Here is a 23,584-nt window from a genome sequence, read left to right on the forward strand (position 1 = left end):
AATCATCCATTCAACTTAAAGAATGGCTAAGATCTTTTCAAATACTATATGAAAGTAGTGAGGCTGGCCTAAGAAATCACAAAAAGTGGAACTACTTTAATCCATCTCTTAAATTGGGAGCAGAGAGTTCTTTTCTTTTTCTTCCTAGTAGAAAAGGTCTACACATTTTTTGAAGTATAGAATTTCATAGAGTATAAACTTTACATCAGTGGGTCTTAATGCTGGCTGCCCATTAGACTTATCTGGAGAGCTTTAAAAATTACCTGAGTCCTATAGCCATCCTCAGATTCCTGATTGCAGTGTGTTGTTTGTTTGTAAAGCTCCTCAGGTTGTTTTAAAGCACTGTTAAGGTTGAGAATCACCTGTTGTGGCATTAATTGATCCTACCAGCTCAGTTTCCCTTTAGCTCTATTATATTAATCTCACTGGAAGGTCTGCAGTAAAGATTCCAATGGAAATCCAAAAGAAATCCAAGAACCTTTGATGAAATTGTGATTCTGAGTTACTCAATGGCAGGAACTGTGTCTTATGTCTTCTTCGTGTCCTCTTGAATATTTGTGTTGTATGTTATAGGGGAGGAAACATTTTTCCCCTATCCGTCTAGCTTCTTTTGGCAGGTGTAATAATTAAATTGATTTAAGACAGATTAGCAGGAGAAAGACAAATTTAATTACATACGTATGGGAACTCCATAAGAATCTGAGACCCACAGGCAGTCTTGGCAGTTGAGGCTTATATGCCATCCTGAGCTAAGGAGAAGGGGGGCAGGGGTTTGGGGCTTCAGAGCGGGAGTAAGGCAGTTCACATGGAGATGCAAATGTTTGCCATGCCCTGTAGAGACCATGAGACTCGGAGAAATTTGAACAGACAGGCCCCGTGAGCTCTACTGATGCACCACACCTAGCTCACACTCTTTGTAGTTATAACTGGTGATAACTCTCTTCCTGGACCAGTTCCCCTGTCTAAACTCTTTTAGGCAGTTAAGGGGAGGCAAAAAGCTCTTCCTGAGTCTTCTGAGCCTTAATTGTCTTCAAGTCAAAATAATCCACATGCCAAAGTGGCACTTTTGGGGGAAGCTTATTCTGAACCCCTTCCATTTCTTAGTACAGGAGTTTAGTTGTCATTAAAGTTTAGAATTTATGGTGATGACTTTGTTGTCATGTAGCTATAACACATGATATCTGCATATATTCTCAAAGCGTAGCCTTCTTTTTCTACCTTTGATATATTATATATCCTTCCTACAGTCTTCATTTGTCATATTTAAAAAATCTTCTAGCCTAGCTGTGAATCTGATGGAGGTCTTCCAACTCCTTATTTACCAACCTAAAACTCTAGAATGAAAGCAAACACTGAGTTACCATCATTCAGATTTCTTTTTTAAAAAGGGATTTAAGAACCAAAACTTTAAAATGACCATAATTGCAGAGGAAGTTGAACTTCTTGAAAAATAATACATTGTTTTTTTGTCCCATCTTACCAAAGACATGCAAGCTCTGACCTGGATGGAGACGTGCAAACTCTTACTTTTGAAGAAATTCTCTTGTCCATCACACTGGTTGTTTCATTTATTCCTAGTTTTCCTCCAACTCCTTAAGGGTCAGTTTTCCAAATCATAATAAACTTGATCTCTTTTTCAATCTCAGTAGTTAACATGGAAACATGCACTGGGCCCTGAACAGGAAGACTCATTATTTTTCTCTATCTCTTGTCACTTATTAGAAAATGCCCTCTAATAAACCGCCACAGTGCAGTTTATGGAACTCAACTAGGACTGTGAATCCAATTTATGCCAGGAATTTCTTCAAGGAACATATGGCTAGACCTCATCTCAGACCAACTAAATCAAAATTTTGCTTGGGGAAGGGAAGGTCTGGGATTCAGATGAGTGTATTAAAACAAAAAAATTATCTGAGATATTCTGCTTAGAAAAATTTTGCTTCTCCCAATATCATTACAAAAATTATTTTAGATTTTCTGCTGATAGTTTTATAGTTTGTTTTTGTTTCTAAGTCTGTAATTGATCTTGACATAATTTTATAGGTTTATGGTCTGACAAACTTCAGGATCTTGCTTTATTTTTCTTCCAAATGGATAGTCAAGTAACTCAATATTACTAGGTGATTCTGATGTGAAGTCAGGGTTGAAAAGTAAATTCCCAAACCCTCTTTGACCATGCAATCCATCTGACTTATTTATTTTTTCCTTTTAATTTTATTTATTTATGTATTAAATAAGCAACAAATGTACATCATGAATTATTTAAAATCTATTCAAGGTTAGCAGAGAGGAGAAAGTCTCCCTCTCTCCTGTTCCCTGGCCACTTAGTTTTCCCTAACCTTCCAAAGCAATCACTCTTAGGTTTCTTGAATATTCTCCATCTGACTCCTTTTTCAGCTAGGCAGCTATATACTTTTCTTACCCGTTGATCATGGAGAATGCATGCAGCACCCTCTCACTTGCTACTGGAGAATTATCTAGGTCGTTATTTTGAATTTCCAATCATCAGCTGTTTCTGCTACTCCCCTGATTTTTGTGTCCGCTTTTAGTTATACCATTTCAGCATTAAGTATTTCAGAAGATACACCACTAGTCACGAAGGCCATGATAGCTCTCCCTCTATGCCCCCTACTTTCTTAATCTCAACTGTGTAAGCAAGGACTTCCTTGGTGGTCCAGTGGTTAAGATTCCACGCTTCCACTGCAGGGGGTGCGGGTTCGATCCCTGGTCAAGGAACTAAGCTCCTGCATGCCACATGGAGCGGCCAAAAACAAAAAAAAAGCCAGCGATCCCCAGGTTTAAGAAAGCTTCAACTATTCCACCCATATTTATAAAGAAGAAAAAAAAACCAAATCAACTGTGTAAGCTATATCAAATTTGGAATTGTTTTATGGATCAAAAATGTGAACAGCAATGGAATAGGAAGACAACTGAGCTTATGTTAAAAGATTTGGGTTTGATTTCCTCTGGGAATGCATCTTGCAAACTGTAAAGTACTTAACAAAGTGGAGTTTTGTTACCGCCACTGCTTTTGCCATCACCCTTATATGATGTGAGATTCCAGGGTACCAAGAAGGCTCAGGCATAACCATAGGAAGATTGATTTGGTCTAGGGGTTGCACCTGCTGGCTACATTGTTAAATTAATCGCTAAATCAGAAAAGGAGAACCGGATTTTAGGACAGAAAGGAAATGCAGAGAGTAAGATAAAAAAGCAGACAGCCCAGCCAAAAAAAAATTATTTTTGTATTGTACTCTACTGACTTTTTTGTTTGCACTTAAAAATGACTAATTGAGAGCACATTTGAATCTGGCATTTGCTTTAATCAGTGTTTCATAAGCAAGTTGATCTATAAAGGCCTGGACAATGTAAATACAAAAAATTAGTAGTTAGCCGTAAGAGGGAAAGTTGATGATGGCCCTCAGAATTTCTAATTAGGATAAATGCCTGAAGAAAATACAGGTGGCCTCACTGTGTTTAGCTTTGTGTTTTAGCAAGTATTTGAGTTTATGACATTTCGTTTCTCATAATAAGAATCAAGTCCGAAGTAACTCTTGTGATTTTCCAACTGGGAGAGAAGAAAATGTGCATGACCTTGATTTACAAATGATGACCTACCATATACAGGTTTGTCTCAGTTGTAGGCAAACTTCATCTGAAAGGCAGCAGATGAATATATAACAATAATTGTATAGGTTTTTTAGAGTGAGTTTTTAAAAAATTGTTAAAGTATAGTTGCTTTACAATATTGTGTTAATTTCAGGTGTACAACATAGCGATTCAGTATTTTTGCTGATTACATTCCATTATAGGTTATTACAAGATAATGGGTATAATTCCCTATGTGATACAGTACATCCTTATTGCTTATCTATTTTATATATAGTAGTTTGTATCTGTTCATCCCATACCCCTAATTTCTCCCTCTGACTTCTTTCTCCCCATTGGTAACCAGTTTGTATTCTATGTCTGTGAGTCAAATTGGTGCAGCCATCATGGAAAACAGTATGGAGGCTCCTGTAAAAACTAAAAATGGAACTACCATATGACCCAGCAATTCCACTCCTGGGTATATGTCTGGAAAAAATAAAAATACTAATTTGAAAAGATAGACACACCCCCATGTTCATAGCAGCACTATTTACAATAGACAAGATATGGAAGCAGCCCAAGTGCCCATCAACAGAAGATGTGGTATCTAATTGTATAGTTTTTAAAGTCCACGATTATCGAGATGGAACTGGACCATTTGAGCGTTCTTTAAAATGAACTGTTTGAATGTAAGATCTGCTACTGGGAGTTAATATCCAGAACTCGGCAGATGTGCCAGCTGATTTTGACATCAGATTCAGTGGGGCAAAATGAGTTTGGGGACTTGTATTAGGTTTGGATATACATTTTAAGTAGGATTGATGTGGCTGAGGAGTGGGCTGTCCAAATGATTTATTTTCTCCAACAGAACCATTTGAAAAAAAAAAGGTGTGCAGAAAAGCAATATAACATGGAATGAATCAACCCTTCTTATTTTGCTTGAAGTAACAGGTCAAACATAGAGTTTCTTTTTTTAAATGACATGAGTCTAAGTGTTACACAAATAAATTTTCTCTTTTAAACATGCTAATGCCTTTTCATTTGCTTATTTATTATGACATATGTTCACCTCTTGGTTATTGAATTTCCCTGTTGAAATGGAAACTGTCTCTTCATTTTAAAAGTGATTGCCAAAGAGACATCCCGGGCATGTTTCTGCTTCCATATTTCTAAGCCAACCAACAAAAGAATCATTATCCCAGAGTCACAGACGTGAGAATGTCCAAGGCAGCGTATTTGTGTCACGCTGTATGGGACTTTTGACTCTGATTTCTGGATTTTAACTATGCGCATTTCCAACTCCACTGAACACTGCTTAGGTGAGCTAGTGTCAATCAGGTGAGTGCATTCATTTCTTTTTGAAAGCCCTGAGCTTTCCTCTTTCCAGGTGCCGAGCCTGCTGCAGAGTTGAGTGCTGAGTTTTGAAAACAGAGTTGGGGATCAAACCGCTTTAAAGCTAATTGCTGTTACATATTATTTTCATTTAATTAAAAAAAAAAATCTGTCCTGTTCCTTTTGCCTCTCCCTGCCCAGGGCCCACATCAGTGGTGTTCAGAACTAATCTCAGAGGTTTATTGTAGTCACCTCGGCCTCCCTTGGTTTGCTAACTGCAGTCTCGCAGCCTCTGGGGAGCAGTTGTTATCAGAGATTCAACCTGTTCCCTCCCAGGGCTGGAGAGTCTCTGCCAGCGTTTCATTTCATTTTTATTCCATCTGCAGGGGCTAGAAGCTGGTTTCATACTTGACATGTAAAGGCATTGGGGGCATATTGTTCATTTCAATATACATTAATAATGATTTTAAAGCCTGTATTGCAGTCCGGCTTTTCCACATGCTGTAGACCCCCATTACAGGCTGATTGAACACAGAAGTACCTGTGTTGAATTGGACAAACACTAAAAGCATATTGTCTCCTGTCTTCAAAATATCTGTCAGAATGCCATTCACAGTCTGGTCAGGATTCCTGATTGTGAGGCCGACAAACAAACCAAAAAAATCAAGAAAAAGTGGAAACTGATTGGAAGGAAAGCCTCGCCCCAATGTCATTCCATATCTCATTAATAGTATCAGGTTCTACATAAAGCTAACATGGTAAATAGGCTTAGTCTCACCAGCAGACTCTGGAATATTCAACTCTTCCCTCTGTCTCTACGGTGTCTTAAAAGTGGTGTTCAAAACTGTTGAACACACATTTCTAGAACTTTCATGGTTGAGTCAAGGAAGTATTTGGAAGGTTGGAAGGATGAAGGTGCACAGGTGTTAATATTTTCATATTTTTTTCTTTTGCTGTATTTAATTTTTATTGGAGTATAGTTGCTTTATGATGTTGAGTTAGTTTCTGCTGTACAGCAAAGTGAATCATATATCCACTATATATGGTGGATATACCTATATCCACTCTTTTGTAGATTTCCTTCCTATTTAGGTCACCACAGAGCACTGAGTAGAGCTCCCTGTGCTATACAGTAGGTTCTCGTAAGTTATCTATTTTGTATATAGTAGTGTATATATGTCAATCCCAATCTCCCAATTCATCCCACCCTTCCTTTCCTTCCCCCCTTGGTGTAACCATAAGTTAGTTTTCTGCATCTGTGACTCTGTTTGTGCTTTGCAAATACTTTTTGTGTGGACACAGTCTGAAAACCCATGGGATGGTTCCTGACTTCTGCTAGACATTGGGACTTTGAAAATCTGAATCCCCTGTTTGGGTGCAGTGGCAGAAGCAGCCAGAAATCTTCCAAGAATCACTTGTTAGTAGAAGAATTCACAGCTCTGCATGGTTCCCAAAATATAGCCTCGAGTAAAACAACAAACTGGCTCATTAGCACCTACTTTTAAACCCCTGCACTTAAGTGGCATCACTGCCTTGCAGTGAGGATGATACAAATCACCTGTGGATTTCTGTGTAGCCGGGAGCTCCAGCTCCACAAGTCATGCCAATTAAACAGCTGACCGGACTTCCTTCGGGGAGGAATCTTTTGCATCTTTGTGGCCAGCTAATGAAGGATCCTTTGAGCAACTATTTTTTTCCTTTTCCTCTTTTTTTTTTTTTCTATAAGAAAAGAATTTGAAATTAAAGAACCCCCTTGTAGAAGCTGTGCAGTTTTTATTAATATGTATATAATTTACTAGCATTCACAAACTCACACATATCCTCTTGAGATTGAAGAACAAGATCTGACCTCCTAGGAAACTTCTCATTAGAATCAACTGACACAGTATCTTCTCTTCCTATTTCTTTCGCCTGTACTTAGGCCCTTCTGGCTGTTCATAAAGCTAGTTGCCAATATGGTACTGTACCAGCTGCCTCATGGTATATCTTAAAGTAAGATGTGAAAATGGAACCCAGGATGAAGTGTCTGTTGGCTCCATCAATTTGAGTACAATTAGTCCGGAGTCGGTAGAAGCCACAACTCAAGAATAGACTAGCAGATGTATTTGTGAAGACAGCAGTTCCCCCCTTAGGGAGCAGAATGTGCTTCCTGCCCTCCCCTTCCTCCTGTAATAGCCTACAGTTCAGGGTGTAAGTGAGTGGAAAAATCATACTGATGCCATATTAATTAGATCCATTAATACCGTGGGTTTTTCCGGAGAGGCTGCTATTTCAGTGCATTGGAAGGGAGCGTGTGTCATTTCTCTCACGCCCTTAGTATAGAAAGGGTAGACCCGGGAGAGCTATAAAAATCACCATTATATAAAGTGTCTGACAAGTCAAGTAAGATACAGGTCAGAAATGATGTGTGACTCCTTTGTTCTGGAGTTACCCGAGACTGACTTAAGTTATAACTTGGTCGCTGCTATCTTTCTTTGCAAGGCTGGGTCTAGGCTACATTGTGAAGGTATAAAGTGTCCCCTTTTCCCACCTATGTTGTGTCCCTCTTCACCCCCCATCTAGGGACTATTTGCCGCAAAGCGCTACTTCACCCGCCCCCCGGCCCTGCCACCCCCGCAAAGTTTGCTCTCCGGAAAGGTTATGACATTAATCTGAGTATGCATCGGTGTTTTCTTCTCTCAAAAGCACGGTGGGAGTAGCTGAGAGAGCCGTGGCCTTTGGGGACCAAGCATGGCTTCTAGGTACATCTGAAATGGCACAGGCTGAAATGCAGTATCCTCCGCCCCTCTGTACTGGGAGGGGAGACTTGCCCCCGATCTGCCAGCCTTGCCTGGAGAGTCAGCTGTGACATTGGCCTCAAGACCTCACCTAATAACTGTACTGGAAAGGGGAGAAGAGAATTCCTAGTATTGGGGAATAAATAGGGTTTAGGAAGGAAGGCACTCTGTTGACAAATATACATCAGATCCCTACTGAAGCGATTCACAGAATGAGTACATCTCCTGTTTTTAGAGACTTTTAAATTATGCTTTCAGAGTGGGAATTTTTTGTCATTTATTCATTTGTTACTTGGCAGCAGTTTTGTATACAAACTAGTGTTGTAATTTGTACGCTTCAATATTGATTGAGTTATTCGTTTCTTATAAGCATGTATTTTTACAGCCGAGAAGATTTATTTATCAGATATACATATATACGTATATAACCCCGCCTTTCAGTTTTAGATCACTTTTGACTAAACCTTGCTTAATACCATCATTTAGCTTTTAAAATGGTGAAAAAGAAGATTTAAACTCGGCATATATATAGCTCTCTCTACCTATCTATCTATCTGTAGTGGGCCTTTCTGAATAAAGAAATTTTCATTGAAGACCCGTGGAAGATACAAGATAAAAATCAAACTTTGAACAGGGTAATGTACCTTCTGCCTTCTTCATGTCCATTAAAAGAACACTTTTTCAACATTGACTTTCTGGCTGTTTTACCTCTGCAGTGGTTATTTGTGTGTGGTTGAGTGTATATGCACCAGGATTGTCGGAGCCGTTTCAAGTATAGCGACCCATGCCCTTACACTCTCCAAGTTACCGCCAGTTATAACAGATCTCAGTATGGCCCCTTTCCCATGAGTGTGTGACACACAATGATGGCTACAGTTGGGCTGCTGTTATTAGAACTCCGTGGAAATGGCAGAACAGAAGAATGTCTCATAAACACGTGTCATGCTTAGAAAGAACTTGGAGCTGACTGAGTTTCATCGGGAGACCATTCTCTCAGTTACTCTTTGTTTTGCTGAACAGAGGGTGTTCAAAGTGGTCCTGATGTGAGCCGGGGCTTGACCGTTCTCTAAAGAACCAATCTTCCATTGTCAGTGATGGTCTAGAAACTTAGTTGCCATACCTAGTGGGAGACCACTCATTGGACTCAAGCACTCACAAATGGAAGAATCGCCTCCATAATATACAGTGACATGCTCCCATGAATGTTGCCATTCTGCTTCCCTATAAGTTTCAATATATAGGCACACAGATAATTATTTGTTCATATTTGACTAAAACCAATGCTAATTTTGTGTGCATATAAATTTGAATGCGACTTGACATCACTTGGAATAATAACAATAGGGAGAAGAGCCCTGTTATTTACTGAGTGCATACTATGTGCCAGGTGCTTTATACAAATGATCGCATTTAATTTGCATAACAACTACATGAGTTACATGGCGTTTTCTCTCTTTTGAAGTTTGGGAACCGAGACTGAGAAGCAGTGATTTACTTGTTTACCTCCAATGTCCATGCTCCTTCATGTCTGCTGTGCTGTGATCCTAGGAAATTAAAGTGGTGAAGAGTGCAGATGTCTTATTTGAGGCTCTCAAACAAATATCCCTCGACGTGGACACAAAGCTTCCATGTTTTAGTGGCTTGCTTTGGATTATACGGTTACTATTTGAATGGCTGGTGCTGCAATCCAGGTCTTGTCACTCTTCCTTCAGTACTGACCTCCAGGACTTCCCTGACGGTCTAGTGGTTAAGACTCCGCACTTCCACTGCAGGGGGCACGGGTTGGATCCCTGGTTGGGGACCTAAGATCCCGCACACTGTGACACGGCCCAAAAAAAAAAAAACAAAAAACTGACCTCCATCAAGTGAAAATGAATGACACTTTTGCTTCTGAGAAGCAGTCGCAGTGTGACTTTAGCCAGTGGTTTGGTGGTTTAGTCACTTTTATGGCAGGAGGTAATTCCACCTGCATGGAGACCTGGGCTTATAGTTCAGTTGGTGATGCAAGAACATATAAGGTGATTGTACTGAGCAGGGCACCACCTCAGATTGTACTGATACACACACACACACACGAACCACTGTCACTGCTCGTGTGTCTTTAAGTACATTCACAGGACCCAGGCTGAGCCATGTCGTGCCCCACAGATGCCATTATCACAGCAGCCTCTGACCTTCCCTCTTATCATTTCTTCTCTCTGAAATGTCCTCTCTCCCCCTGTCTTGTCAGCTGCTCCTATTCTAGATGATAGAGATCATCTCTTACACATATGAGCAGAGGTCTTCTTCATTCAGGTTAGAAACCATATAACATTTCTTTCCTTCTGTTGATTAGTAGACCCATGGGCATAGAAATTGACTCAAATTGTCAATGATTGGGTACAATACATAGGAAGGCGACAAATACTTGAGCTAACACCACTTTAGGCAAGTAGCGGTTGATCGCCAGATTTGTAATTATGACTAATTTTTAATAGGTGCCATATTTTGAAGATACAGCCATTGAAAAATATCTCCTGAAGGATGGAAAACTAGGTAGTATCTTTTCTACGGAAGTATGAAGGGTGACTGCTGTTGGCTTTAATTGAAACTAAAGAGCTCAAGCTGGAGTCAGTTAAGACGTAAAGTAGCAGCAAGGTGTTTATAAACTGAAAGAAGTTAATAAAGAGGATAGTACTGAGTGAGCTTGAGTGATTTCCTTTGGTTGAGCTTTTGTATGGATGATGTGGCAAGTGAGACAGTGGATGGCAAAGCACACACTTTGAAAATGCAAAAGTCTATAGGAATGTAAGAAATAATTAATACAGCACCTATATAATTAGGTAATTAATATAGTACCAGTGTCGTATATGTAATTTTTAATTTTTTATTTACCCCATTAAAAAATAAAAAGGAACAAGAGGAAGTAATTTTAATGATATATTTTATTTGACAGGATATATCCAAAATATTATTATCACTTCAACATGTAATCAGTCTTTTACAATCTCCTTAGTACTAAGTTTGGGGACTCTGGTGTGTCTTCCACATGCACAACACATTTCAGTTTGGATTAACCATGTTTCAAAGGCTCAGTAACTCATGCGGCTATCATATTGGACCTGTCAGACCTAGGGTATCTGTCTAGGAATGAGATACAAACCCCGGGATTCTTGTGTGAGCTGCAAAATCATCTATAAAGCTTTTACAAAATAAGCTTTCCTAGACCCCATTCGTAGAGGCTTTGACTTGGTAAGCCTGGGATGAGGTCTCAGCATCTGTTTATGAAGCTCTGTACGTGATTTTGGTAGTGACTTTCAGGTTCAGCTTCGCACATGAGCCTCCTGAGGGGGGGCTTAGGCCTCACGCCTCTCCCCTACTCTAACTGCTCTTTTTTTTAACTCAGCAGATAACAAATTTGTTTTTATATTAAGAAGGGATTGACATATTAGCTGCTGTAACTTAAACAGTGAATTTTATAGGAGTGCTAACTTTTTCTCTCCGTTTAACCCTTGGTTGTGGGATAGAGGTTAGTGAGGCTATTTTTTGGGGGGTGGGGTGCATCCTGAGGCATGTGGGATCTTAGTTCCCCGACCAGGGATCGAACCCGCGCCCCCTGCAATGGAAGTGCGGAGTCTTAACCACTGGACTGCCAGGGAAGTCCCGAGGGGCTATTTGTTTAGAGTGTGGGTGGTCAAGTACAGAGTTGAAACTGCCCCTCTTCTAGCAGAGGTGAGTGCTGGGGAAGTTGTCTTCACTCTGTCTTCTGCCCCCTTGGATGCCCATTGCTTGTTTAACTCTCTGTGTCGCAACAGAGTCAGTAAAAAGGCAGAAATCTGGGAAGGTTCTGTTTCAGCCCCTGGCTAAATGCATTATTCTTTTAGCTACCCTTTTAAGCTTCTTGGTGCTTCTGTTTATGCAGCCACAAAATTTGGTAAATGCTGATGTATATACACTCGGAGACCCCCAGGTTCAAACACTGCTGTGCTCTGTATACCGTGTCACCTCAGGATTATGGTAAGCTAACCAGCATGCCCGTGAGTTAAGTAAGTGTTTATAGAAATTTGACCAAGGTTGTGCTTGAGAAGGTCAGATTGACTTGCTCAAGGACAGTGCGTTTCTCTAGGGCTCTGATTCTTCTGCCTCAGAACCAGTTGACTTCCTCCTATTGACTACTTTTCTAGTCATCGGCTTCCTTTTCTTCTACCCCTGCCCCTGCTCCCCACTTCAGAGAGATTAGATGGGCAGGCTGTGTGTTTGTGAAGATTTGCTTTCTGGTGACATTACCATGACCTGTTTTCTAACCCTCTCCGGGTTGGAAGAGACCTCAAAACCATTTAGTTAACCTCTAATATGATTTTTGCACATCCTTTTGAATATCCTGACGTTTAATCCTCTAGTTTATTTTTTAGCAATACCAATGATAGGAATTTCACCACCTCCTAAGGCAGTCCATTTCATGTCTAAATGGCTCATTTTCCCCTTTAATTTAACTGAAATGTTTATTTCTGTAACTTCTACCCTTTGAAGCTGTGTAGGACATCTAAACATGACAACCCTTCAAGTATTTGAAAATAAGGATTTTGGCCATGACACCCCCACCTCCATCAATATATTCCACCTGCCTTTTCTTTTTAGATTGAGTGATTCTGAGTTTTTCCAAGTGTTCCTCAGATAACATGGTTCTAAGTTTCTTTACTTTCCTCTGAATGGACTTCAAGGACTATATATTAAATGTGATACTTTAATTAGCATGGCCCCTGTGCAAGTATGACACGCAAATTTGTGAAGCGTTCCATATTTTTTAAACATAAACAAGACGAAAAGACAACCCTCAGAATGGGAGAAAATATTTGTAAATGAAGCAACTGACAAAGGATTAATCTCCAAAATTTACAAGCAGCTCATGCAGATCAATATCATAAAAACAAACAACCCAATCCCAAAATGGACACAAGACCTAAATAGACATTTCTCCAAAGAAGATATACAGATTGCCAACAAACACATGAAAGGATGCTCAACATCACTAATCATTAGAGAAATGCAAATCAAAACTGCAGTGAGGTATCACCTCACACCATTCAGAATGGCCATCATCAAAAAATCTACAAACAGTAAATTCTGGAGAGGGTGTGGAGAAAAGGGAACCCTCTTGCACTGTTGGTGGGAATGTAAATTGATACAGCCACTATGGAGAACTGTATGGAGGTTCCTTAAAAAACTAAAAATAGAACTTCCATATGACCCAGCCATCCCACTACTGGGCATATACCCAGAGAAAACCATAATTCAAAAAGAGTCATGTACCACAATGTTCATTGCAGCTCTATTTATAATAGCCAGGACATGGAAGCAACCTAAGTGTCCATCGACAGATGAATGGATAAAGAAGATGTGGCACATATATAAAATGGAATATTACTCGGCCATAAAAAGAAATGAAATTGAGTTATTTGTAGTGAGGTGGATGGACCCAGAGACTGTAAGACAGAGTGAAGTAAGTCAGAAAAACAAATACTGTATGCTAACACATATATATGGAATCTAAAAAAAATGGTTCTGAAGAACCTAGGGGCAGGACAGGAATAAAGACGCAGACGTAGAGAATGGACTTGAGGACACTGGGAGGGGGAAGGTTTAAAAAAAAAAATGTGATACTTTAAATATAATCTGACCAGCACAGATTTACAAAATATGGATGAAATAAGGAAAATAAAGGAGCAACGGAAACCTCTGTGAAGGTTTTCTTTTCTTCTCTGAGTGATCATAGAATTCACAATGTGGAAAATAATTGTGCAGAAAACTTCTTGCATTACTTTTGTGAAACCAAGTAGGAGAACAGTGGGATCTTTCCTTTGCTAAATATTGCTTTCTGGTATTACACTAGCACACTTGTTTTCAGGTTAACTTAATATATTAATATAATAAGTAAACCATCCTCTGAAGGTCTTCTATAAGCATCCACATGCTTGTATTCTTACCTTGAAGGCATCTATGTCTTTCTTGTACAGGGAGCAGAGTTAAAACTATTAAAAAGTGGTATTTTTAACTTCTGAGTCTTGTTGCCCCTGCATGCCCCTTTTTAGTGTTTGAAATTAAACAGCAGGGAGATTTTGGCTGAATGGTCCAGGACCATTATAGTGAGCTAGACCTCTGAGATGCATTCCGCTGTGCGGAGCCAACGGACTACTTAATCCACATCGTTGCCTGGCCTCTAGGGTGCGCACCCAGTGGAAGGCATTTATTTACCAAATTAAAAGCACAGCAAGTAAAAGCCAAGGTATTATCCAAGCCCATTTATCGACTCCTATTCTGCTACTGTTTACTAAATTTCTCAGCGATGGAACATGATGGACGAGTTGATTCTTACAGTCACTTGGCTCCACTAAAGATGAAATACATCTTCCCTGCTTTATTCCTCTTGCATTGACAAAGCAGCTTATGGTAGAATTGGCGGTTATCCAGCTCCAGCTGGAGAGAGTATGTAGATTTCAAGGTTTGTTTTTGTTCTTGTTTTTTCATTTTTGAATTATTCTGTCAAGTCCGCTAGATGCAACTACATACAAAGAGATGCTGGCATGCCTGGGATTCAGTGCCCGGTTCTCACGTCTGCTTACCTAAGTCCCTTCTTTCTCTTCTAGTGGATGTTCGTATATACATGGGTGAGTACACACATACATGTACACGCATGGGTGAACATGGATCTCTGAAAACCCACCTGTGGCTACCTCGGGTAGCATCCACCCAGTCAGTAAACAGAATGAGAAGTTCAGGGATTTTTCAGACTGCCACTGTATTGTGTGTTAAATTCTACTTGCTGAAATGCTTTTATCATCAAAGAACCTCTCATCTTTTTTAGCAGGATGGATGACAAACAGAGCTGGATATCTTTGTCCACCATCCACCCTGAGAGACAAAGGGATTTATGCTGCTCTTTTTTTAAAAAAATTTATTTTATTCAAGTATAGTTGATTTACAATATTGTGTTAATTTCTGCTGTACAGCACAGTGATTCAGTCCATTATGGTTTATCACAGGATATTGAATATAGTTCCCTGTGCTATACAGTAGGACCTTGTTATTTATCTATTCTATGTATAATAGTTTGCATCTGCTAATCCCAAACTCCCACTCCATCCCTCCCCCACGCCCCTCCCCCTTGGCATATGCTGCTCTTTGAAGAGTAGGATATTAGCTATAATAGTGATGAAATGTGGGTAGACAAGGGAGAAATTGTTTATGTCTTTATTTCAGTTAGGATCTTTCTGCACTATGCTTTCCTAACCCCTGCCCTTTCTTGTATACTGACCAGGCTGGATTAATTTATTCTTGGTTCTCTTTGACAACTTTGCCCTCACTGATAATCTCCAGTATGAAGTCAAATTGATCAAACCAATGTTTTCTCTGGAATGCTCATTCATAAGTCACAGGCTTCTGGGATACGTTTGCCCTTTCCTGCTAATAAAATTGCAAGGCACTGTATGCCAGGGCCACTTAAAGCCTACGCATCTAAAACTCACGGGTACCCTGGGTCTGGTGAGTGTATCATGGAATTGTACTTTACAAACACTTTCAACAGCAAACTTGTTTTTCAAACTAAATCTTTTCTGGAAGCTCAGTATTGGATATAGATAAATGAAGTGTAGTTCTCAGGTGGAACTGAGGATGGATGGTCCAGAATCCCATGGCATGATATGCTGAGAAACTTGCTTATATGGTTTCCTCCTCATTCACTGACACAAGACTGAGGGACTCAAAGGTATGTCACATCATATTTTTAATCCTACTTCTTGCAGAATAATGGATGGTGCTTCTTCCTGGCACATTTGCGCCCCACTTAGGACACATTTTCTGTTGTTCAATATAAGGAAACCATGCTGGTGTTCAGAAACTATGACATACACACACGTATAGACCACACACACACACAGTAAATTTTTGTTGGATATCCATGTATCTCATTGGATGCCTGAGGTCAGTTAACAAGTTACTGTTGAAACCTTGATCATCAAGGACTCAGCTATCAGTTTTCTAACATGGCTTAACTTGTGCAACACAAAACAAAAGAAAAATCTGTAGTAGTGAGGAAGTAGCTCACTCATGAAAAACAACAACAGCTGCAGAAACCAACCCTCACTGGGGAGATAGTGGCTACTCTCCTGACCATTTTAACTTTTTGTTAAAGGCTTTAGTGCCTTCAAATAAACAGTAAATAATCACTGGAAAAGTAGGAAAGGAATCTAATATGGTAATTGATTAGTCACTGAGAGAATGGGAGATGTTGCTAACCTGTAGTGAATCCATCTCTTTGCCCCAGTTTGCTAGTTAAATGGAAAATATGGTAGCAATGAAAGTGAAATCTGTTGGCTATTTTATGCTTCATTTACATTGTATAAAACACACATCATAGATGATTGTCAGCATGAGTATGGACTGTGTTTTTCAAAAGCTACGTATCCCCCTTTCTTCTTTGGTGATGCAGAACAGGGTGTAGTGGGGGTTAGTGGCATTAAGAGGTCAATAAGTGTTGTACCAGAGATTTTTAACTATAGATTTTTCATAGAGATGGCAATAAACTGAGGTTATAAATTGAGCAATTAATTAGATTTTTCTCCATGTAACCTGTTCTTCCTGTATAAATACTTTAGTGGATAGAGTATTACTAACTTAATGTTTTGCCTCTGTAGTGATGACCAAGGTGAATTTATTCAAGCCCATTTGTTATTTACAATGTCAATGTCAAAATTTTAGATACTTTTGCCACAGTATCTCTAATGTGTTGAATTTTAACCTTTCCTGAATTTATTATGACATTGTGATTTTTTATTATTTAACCTTTTAGGTTGAAAATATTCCTTGGAGAAGTGAGTTTCATAAGCTTATTCTACATGTTATAAAATAAAAATTTCCCCCCATTTTGTCAATGTTATCACAGTATAATTTATGTACAATAAACTATATCTATTTAAAGAGTACTCTTTGATGAGTTCTGATACCACCACAATCAAGTAAAGAACATTTTCCATCACCTCCGAAAGTTTCTTGGTATCACTTTTTGGTCTATTCCAATCCCAGCCCCAGCCTATGACAACTACTGATCTTATTTTTTGTCACTATAGAACCTAATATTTTGTTTGAATTTGCCTTAAAACTACTTTTTAAAATGTCAAGACCTAGTTTTTTTGCTGTTGGCAAACAATGGTAGAAAGAAAACTATAGTAAAAATTATATTGTTTGGCTTTTCATTTGGGCGGTATAAAGACTCTGTAAATATAATGGATTATTTGTGAAGAAGTGCTTGAAGATAACACCCTAAAACCTCTATTATGTCATCATCTAGAAATAGCACACAAACATTACAAATTTATACCAAAGGATTTTTTATGAATAAAGTACAAGACTCCTAAACATCAGATATTGAAAACAGGTTTGTACTATTTTGAGACTGTAGTACATAGTTAAGTTTCACTCTACATTTTTATAATGTTTGTTTGGTTTCCAAACTTAATACAATGTAATATTTAATTTAAAAGTCATTTATAAATTGTGCTTTATCTCAAATAATAATAGTCATAATAAATTATGCTTAAAATAAAGTGGCACGGACCACTTGTTAAATAGAAGAAAGTAAATAATTTTCTGTGCAAGTTATTATTAACTTTAAATACATAGAGTATTAAAAGGAAGTTTTTGATAAAATATTTAAAAACATATTGATTGTAACTTAAACTGTCTTCCTTACTATGTCACAGAGGAATGATTAAGAGCATAGGTTCTGGAGTTAGGATATCTGGCTTGGAATCCTGGATCTGCAGTGTACCAGGTGTGTGATCTTGGGCAAGTTATTTAATTTCAGTACACTTATCTATAAAATAGGGAAAGTAATGCCAACCTACATCATAGTGTTGTTGGGAGGAGTAAACAAGTTTAGCCATGTAAAATGTTTAAAATAGGATCAGACACACAGGAAGACGTCTATTATTATTATCCCTCCCCAAAACAGTTAATTCTCCCAGTTTTGAAAAAATAATATATTATTATGTCACAGTTCAACATTTCAGAAAAATTTGGGAAACACTCCACTGGAAGATTTCTCATTTTCATTCTCTTATGAAATATTTCCTCTCTTTCTGGCCCTATGGTACTGTCCCAGGTGCTGAAAAGTCCCAGGCCCTTTTTGCTATACTACCCTTTATACTGAATACTTTAATTCTAACTAGAATCCCTTGGGTTACAGCATCCTGAGGCTGGTGCATAATTCTATGAAATTAATGTTGTCTGCTTGGTAGTAGAAAAGCAAGGAAAAAATGTTTGATGATGGAAAGACGTGGGAAAATGGGTCACTTAGTTAAATAACAAGCCATCTCTTATCTCACTTGCATTGAAACCACATTTTGTGTATTTTTCATATTTACATGAGAGTAAAGGTTCCCAATTTCTTAATTTAATTTGCCAAATAGTTGGCTGTCCTGCCTAAGTACTTTTGATCTGCAGTCACTTTCAAGGCCAAGGCAGCTTTGTCTAGTGCCAGGAACAATTAATTTCTCATGACTCTAATAAAGAATGTTTCACTTGGTTGCACAGGTAAATAGTGAGTTTGTAGTCGAATAAACAAACACACAAACAAACAGAAAGGATATTCACAAATTACTTGTGAGATTTCTGGAGGTCAGTGTCCATGTCTCATACATTATTATATCCTTGGCAATCAATAGTGTTGGCACGTATTAGGCACATAAACTCTTGAGTAATTGAATTGACTTACTTGATTTCCAAGGCTAAGTCTGAAAGCTGAAACTTATCTTCATTGACTATCTTTTTCACGTGAAGATTTGGATGATGAATTTCTACTGGTACGTCAAATTTCTCTAAAAATAGCAATAAGCAAATTGTAGGATGGATAATCTAATGTAGTGATGAGGGCTAGAGATGAAATTGTTCCACTTGGTCAGTAATATTCACAGGTAGCTTGGAATCTCCTCTTTCATCTCAAAATGTATAAATTCTTAGTCCATTTGTTAAGGATATAACATAGAACCTTAAATTATATATATTTTCCATATGGATTTTCTAAAATTTCTTTCTTGGTTTATGATGTGAATGATATACAAGAAGAAAAACTCACCAATTAATTCCTAAAGAAGGAAATAGTAGTTTATACATGTTTAAATGTGTAAATTCTATCAATCCGTCTCAACAAAAATATAATCATAAAAGTTTACTCAACTCTGTTGTGAAAGACTAGTATTAAAAATAGTTGTGTAATCGCGTTGTCTCCAGGGGGCACATATGCTGAGTTTATTATTTCAAGTGTCCTAAAGGCAGTGGTGCCAGATTTAATATGAGGCTCCTCCAAAGATGCCTATTCCTATTAGGAGAATTTTGTATATTCTGATTTTGTTTCCCTCCAGATTTCTACTTATTGTACTAAAAACAAAATAATTCCAAAAGAAAAATAATAGTTGTGTATTTTATTAGCATAGGATATGAACAGAAATTTAATTGGTTTATAATCCATCAGTATTCAGATGCCATAAGTATAAAGAAAATCCTGAAACTGTTTATATTGTAATATAAAATCATTCTTGGGTTCATGTTAATGAAGAGAACCATTTTCACTGACAATCACCCTATATTCTAATTTATATCAGTGAAATTTTATCAGTTAAATTTTATTTAACAGGTTATCTTTTTCTGACTTCTAGTCTGTTTTGTTTGCAATATATTCTATTATTCTCACTTTATTTAGAAGATAATTTACTTTTTAAACTAGCATTTTTTTTCATTAAGGATTTAAAATACGTCTTTGGATAAAACACTAAAATCTACTACCTGACTTGAGAAAGGAAGAATTTTAACTTTTATTGAAAAACCTAATGACTGTTATGAAATTTTAGGATTTCATAGTAAGTTAAATCTAAACAATTTCATATGGATTTTTGTATATTAGCTGACTCATAATACTGAATTATAGAAATGAATTTAATAACATTTTAGTGAAAATATAGCAAGTTCTACTAATAAGAATCAGTGGTTCAATTTTGATTTTAAAAGCCATCAATTGTTGCCTTAGAATTGTTCCAAAATGAAAATATCTTTACTGGGGGCAGGGGAAATGTGGAAAATTAAAGGGAACGGTTTTAAAATTATTTTAATTTTAAGTAATAGCTGTGTAACAATAGAAATCATCTCTTCTTCGTAAATGAAAATATAGAACAGTTGCTTTTAGCTTTTTTAGATAATTTTGGTTTTTTTGAGAAGGAAGTGTTTCCCAGAAATAAAATTATCATTTTCCTTCCTCCTCTTCAATTCCCCCCGCCCCCCACCTCCTTGCATAATTGTGATTCTCTTGCTGTAAATCTTGGGTGGTTATCTAACTTAGAAGTGACTCATATACCATTTATTAGGAACCATGTATTTTTTAAAATTAATTTTTATTGGAGTATAGTTGATTTACAACGTTGTATTAGTTTCAGGCGTACAGCAAAGTGAATCAGTTATACGTACACATATATCCACTCTTTTTTAGATTCTATTCCCATGTAGGTCACTACAGAGTATCGAGTAGACTTCCCTGTGCTATACTGTAGGTTCTTATTAGTTATCTATTTTATATATAGTAGTGTGTGTATGTCAATCCCAATCTCCCAATTTATCTCTCCCCCCCTTACCCCCTTGGTAACTGTAAGTTTGTTTTCTACACCTGTGACTCTATTTCTATTTTGTAAATAGGTTCATTTGTACCATTTTTTAAAATCCCACATATAAGCCATATCATATGATATTTGTCTTTCTCTGTCTGACTTAACTTCACTCAGTATGACTGTCTCTAGGTCCATCCATGTTGCTGCAAATGGCATTATTTCATTATTTTTTATGGCTACGTATATAGCCATATATACTCCATTGTATATATCTACCCCATCTTGTTCATCCATTCTTCCATTGATGGACATTTAGGTTGCTTCCATGTCCTGGCTATTGTAAATAGTGCTGCATTGAACATTGGGGTACATGTATTTTTTTTGAATTATGGTTTTCTCCAGATATATGCCCAGGAGTAAGATTGCTGGATCATGTGGTTTTAGTTTTTTTTTCTGTTTTTAGTTTTTTAAGGAACCTCCATACTGTTCTCCATGATGGCTGTACCAATTTACATTCCCACCAACATTGTAGGAGGGTTCTCTTTTCTCCACACCCTCTCCAGCATTTATTGTTTGTAGATTTTTTGATGATGGCCATTCTAACCAGTGTGAGGTGGTACCTCATTGTAGTAATTATCTACTTCAGTGCCACATTTAAGTTAGAAGTGGCTCATATACCCATTCATTAGGAACCATGTATTTTTAATGATATACCAAAATTCAAAAGCAAGTTAGGTACCTGAGAACTGTCATAAAAGTTCTTTACTAGATCAATTTCCATTAAATAAAAAAGCCTATAATTTATGTTACAGAGTTAAAATATTTTCTCTGGCAAATGATAGACCAAGAGCAATGATGCTGTCAGTTATTAATGAAAGGATGGGAATCAGCCCTTGGTCTCTTCAAGTTGTGTGTGTGTGTATCATGCACATGTGTGTGTTCACGTGTGTGTGTGATTTTTGTTCGGTCTTTCAGTACCCTTCATTATTCTTTTACATTAGCTAGTGCTAAACTTATTTTAAAAAATGTCAATGACCTTTAAAACTGGAAAGACTGTGGAGTATTATTTTTTGAAGGGGGTTCAGTAATTTGGGTCAAAAAATGCTTTTTACTTGATTTTATGGGGGCATCTCCAAATCATTTTATCTTTATTTTACATATGATCAACCATTTGGCAGATCCTTAATTTTGTTTTGGATATCTTAAACATGATAAACAGATAAATTTAAAAAGAAACTCATTAACAATTAAATATGATCCAAATACTAATACAGACAGTAAGGATTACATTTCACTTCAGGAATAAGAGGAGTGGCAATGGTATAACTTTGCAGTAGTAAAAACATATTTTCTGACTTTACTCTTAAGTTTTAGTCATTTCTTTCATGCATTTCTGGGGAAAACTGGAAAAATAAATTGCCTTAAAATGTCTTAGGAAGAATGGCCTTGGAAATTGTGACAACACAGTTGTGTGTTGTGTGATATCCATGCGTGATGACCATAATACAACTGGATGTATCATTATAATGTTTCTAAGCATCTGAAACAGTAAAAAAAAAAAATCTGTACAAGGGGAAACAAACTTTTTTGAAGATAAAGTGAAAATACGTCATAAGGGCCAAATAAATTTAAAATCCAATCAAATGATATATCTAAGTCAGCTGTGAGTGGGAAGATACTGTAAAACTTGAATTTCAGGTGTTGGAACTTGCCTCTTTTGGGTTATAAAGTCATAGACGTGGAAAGTATAAAGTGTTCAGAGTTCCTCTGAGGGTAAGTGTCAACGGTGCAGTCAGCCTCTTAGCTTGAATTTCTGGTCATTTTGAGAGCTGTAGAACACTGGGAAGTCAACTCCAAGGTTACATTGTGGGGACTGAAATAATTATTTCCTTGGGAGTAAGCATTTGTCAAACACTTAGAAAGTTTTATCATGAAGTAAAAGAGGTATTTATCTCTTTGTATTAATATTTATATAAAACAGGATTTGTAAAATATCATACCTACAATATTTAATATTTGGATTATTATAAAAAAATAGATTAGCCTGTGGCTTTAATTCTAACTTAATTATTCAAAAATTTAATAATTAATTTAGAACCATGATTTTTTTTATGACTAATAATTTATTTATTGGAGTATAATTGCTCTACAATGGTGTGTTAGTTTCTGCTATATAACAAAGTGAATCAGCTATACATATACACACATCCCCATATCTCTTCCCTCTTGTGTCTCCCTCCCACCCTCCCCATCCCACCCCTATAGGTGGTCACAAAGCTCTGAGCTGATCTCCGTGTGCTGTGCAGCTGCTTCCCACTAGCTAGCTATTTTACATTTGAGAACCATGATTTTAAATTGAGTCTTAGTAAGCTTGTAAACATTATCAGAGTGCTTAATATATAAATGTTTTATTTCTTCACATTATAATTTAAATATATTTGATTTTAACAGGAATTTAAGTGCTCACTAAGGTCTATCTGTAACACTATTAAAGTATTCAAAATATTAAATATATAAATAAAGTTTCAAATGTTTGAAGATGTTTAAATCTATGGTGAATATAAACATTATCCAGAGCACCATTAAAGGTAATATGTTTTTTAGATTTCTAAATAGGAAATTAAGATTCGTTTAGTTGTTTAAGAATTTAAGAAAGACTTAGGTTTGGAGCTTATAATTTTGTAAATTGAATTTTATTATAGAAACTAAATAGAGGGAATTCCCTGGCAGTCCAGTGGTTAGGACTCCACGCTTCTACTTCAGGGGTCCCGGGTTCAATCCCTAGTCGGAACTAAGATCCTACATTCCATGCAGTGCAGCCAAAAAAAAAAAAAAAGATGAAACTATATAGAGCACTGAATAGCCTTTTCTGTACTCAAAAACTATTCTTGAGAACACCAAAAACATGTATTTAGCTGAGAACGTTCCTGGTGTTTTCAACAGTTGGCATTCAGTGTTGTTGACTAATGAATTCATCCAGAAGTCTTTGGAACTAATGTTGGATATCGCCAATCATTATCATTAATCAAGAACTTCACGTATGGGTCACAGTAGAAAAGAATCCCAATGTGTCCAGGTGTTGGGGAGACAGAAGTTTCTGGTAACTCAAACTGTTTAGGGACTATTACCTGAAAGTAATGAGTACTTAGAGTTCAAACCTCTACTGTGTTTTCAGATAAAAAGAAAAAAAAAAAAAAGGCCTAGAGCTTTTTTTGTGAAAGAAACATTATATGCTAATTGGTATGTGATTTTACATTG

General features: G+C 37.2%; 1 protein-coding gene and 1 pseudogene across 4 annotated transcripts in view; both read left to right on the top strand.

Annotated features, from left to right (window-relative positions):
• The window catches only part of UNC5D (unc-5 netrin receptor D), a 608,576-nt gene that overhangs the window by 209,048 nt on the left and 375,944 nt on the right, over nt 1-23,584 (top strand). The gene's annotated exons all lie outside the window — the stretch shown is intronic.
• On the top strand, nt 12,390-12,484 carry LOC132356768 (U6 spliceosomal RNA; annotated as a pseudogene).

This window comes from Balaenoptera ricei, chromosome 21 (genome assembly GCF_028023285.1).
Source record: "Balaenoptera ricei isolate mBalRic1 chromosome 21, mBalRic1.hap2, whole genome shotgun sequence".
Taxonomy (NCBI): domain Eukaryota; kingdom Metazoa; phylum Chordata; class Mammalia; order Artiodactyla; family Balaenopteridae; genus Balaenoptera; species Balaenoptera ricei.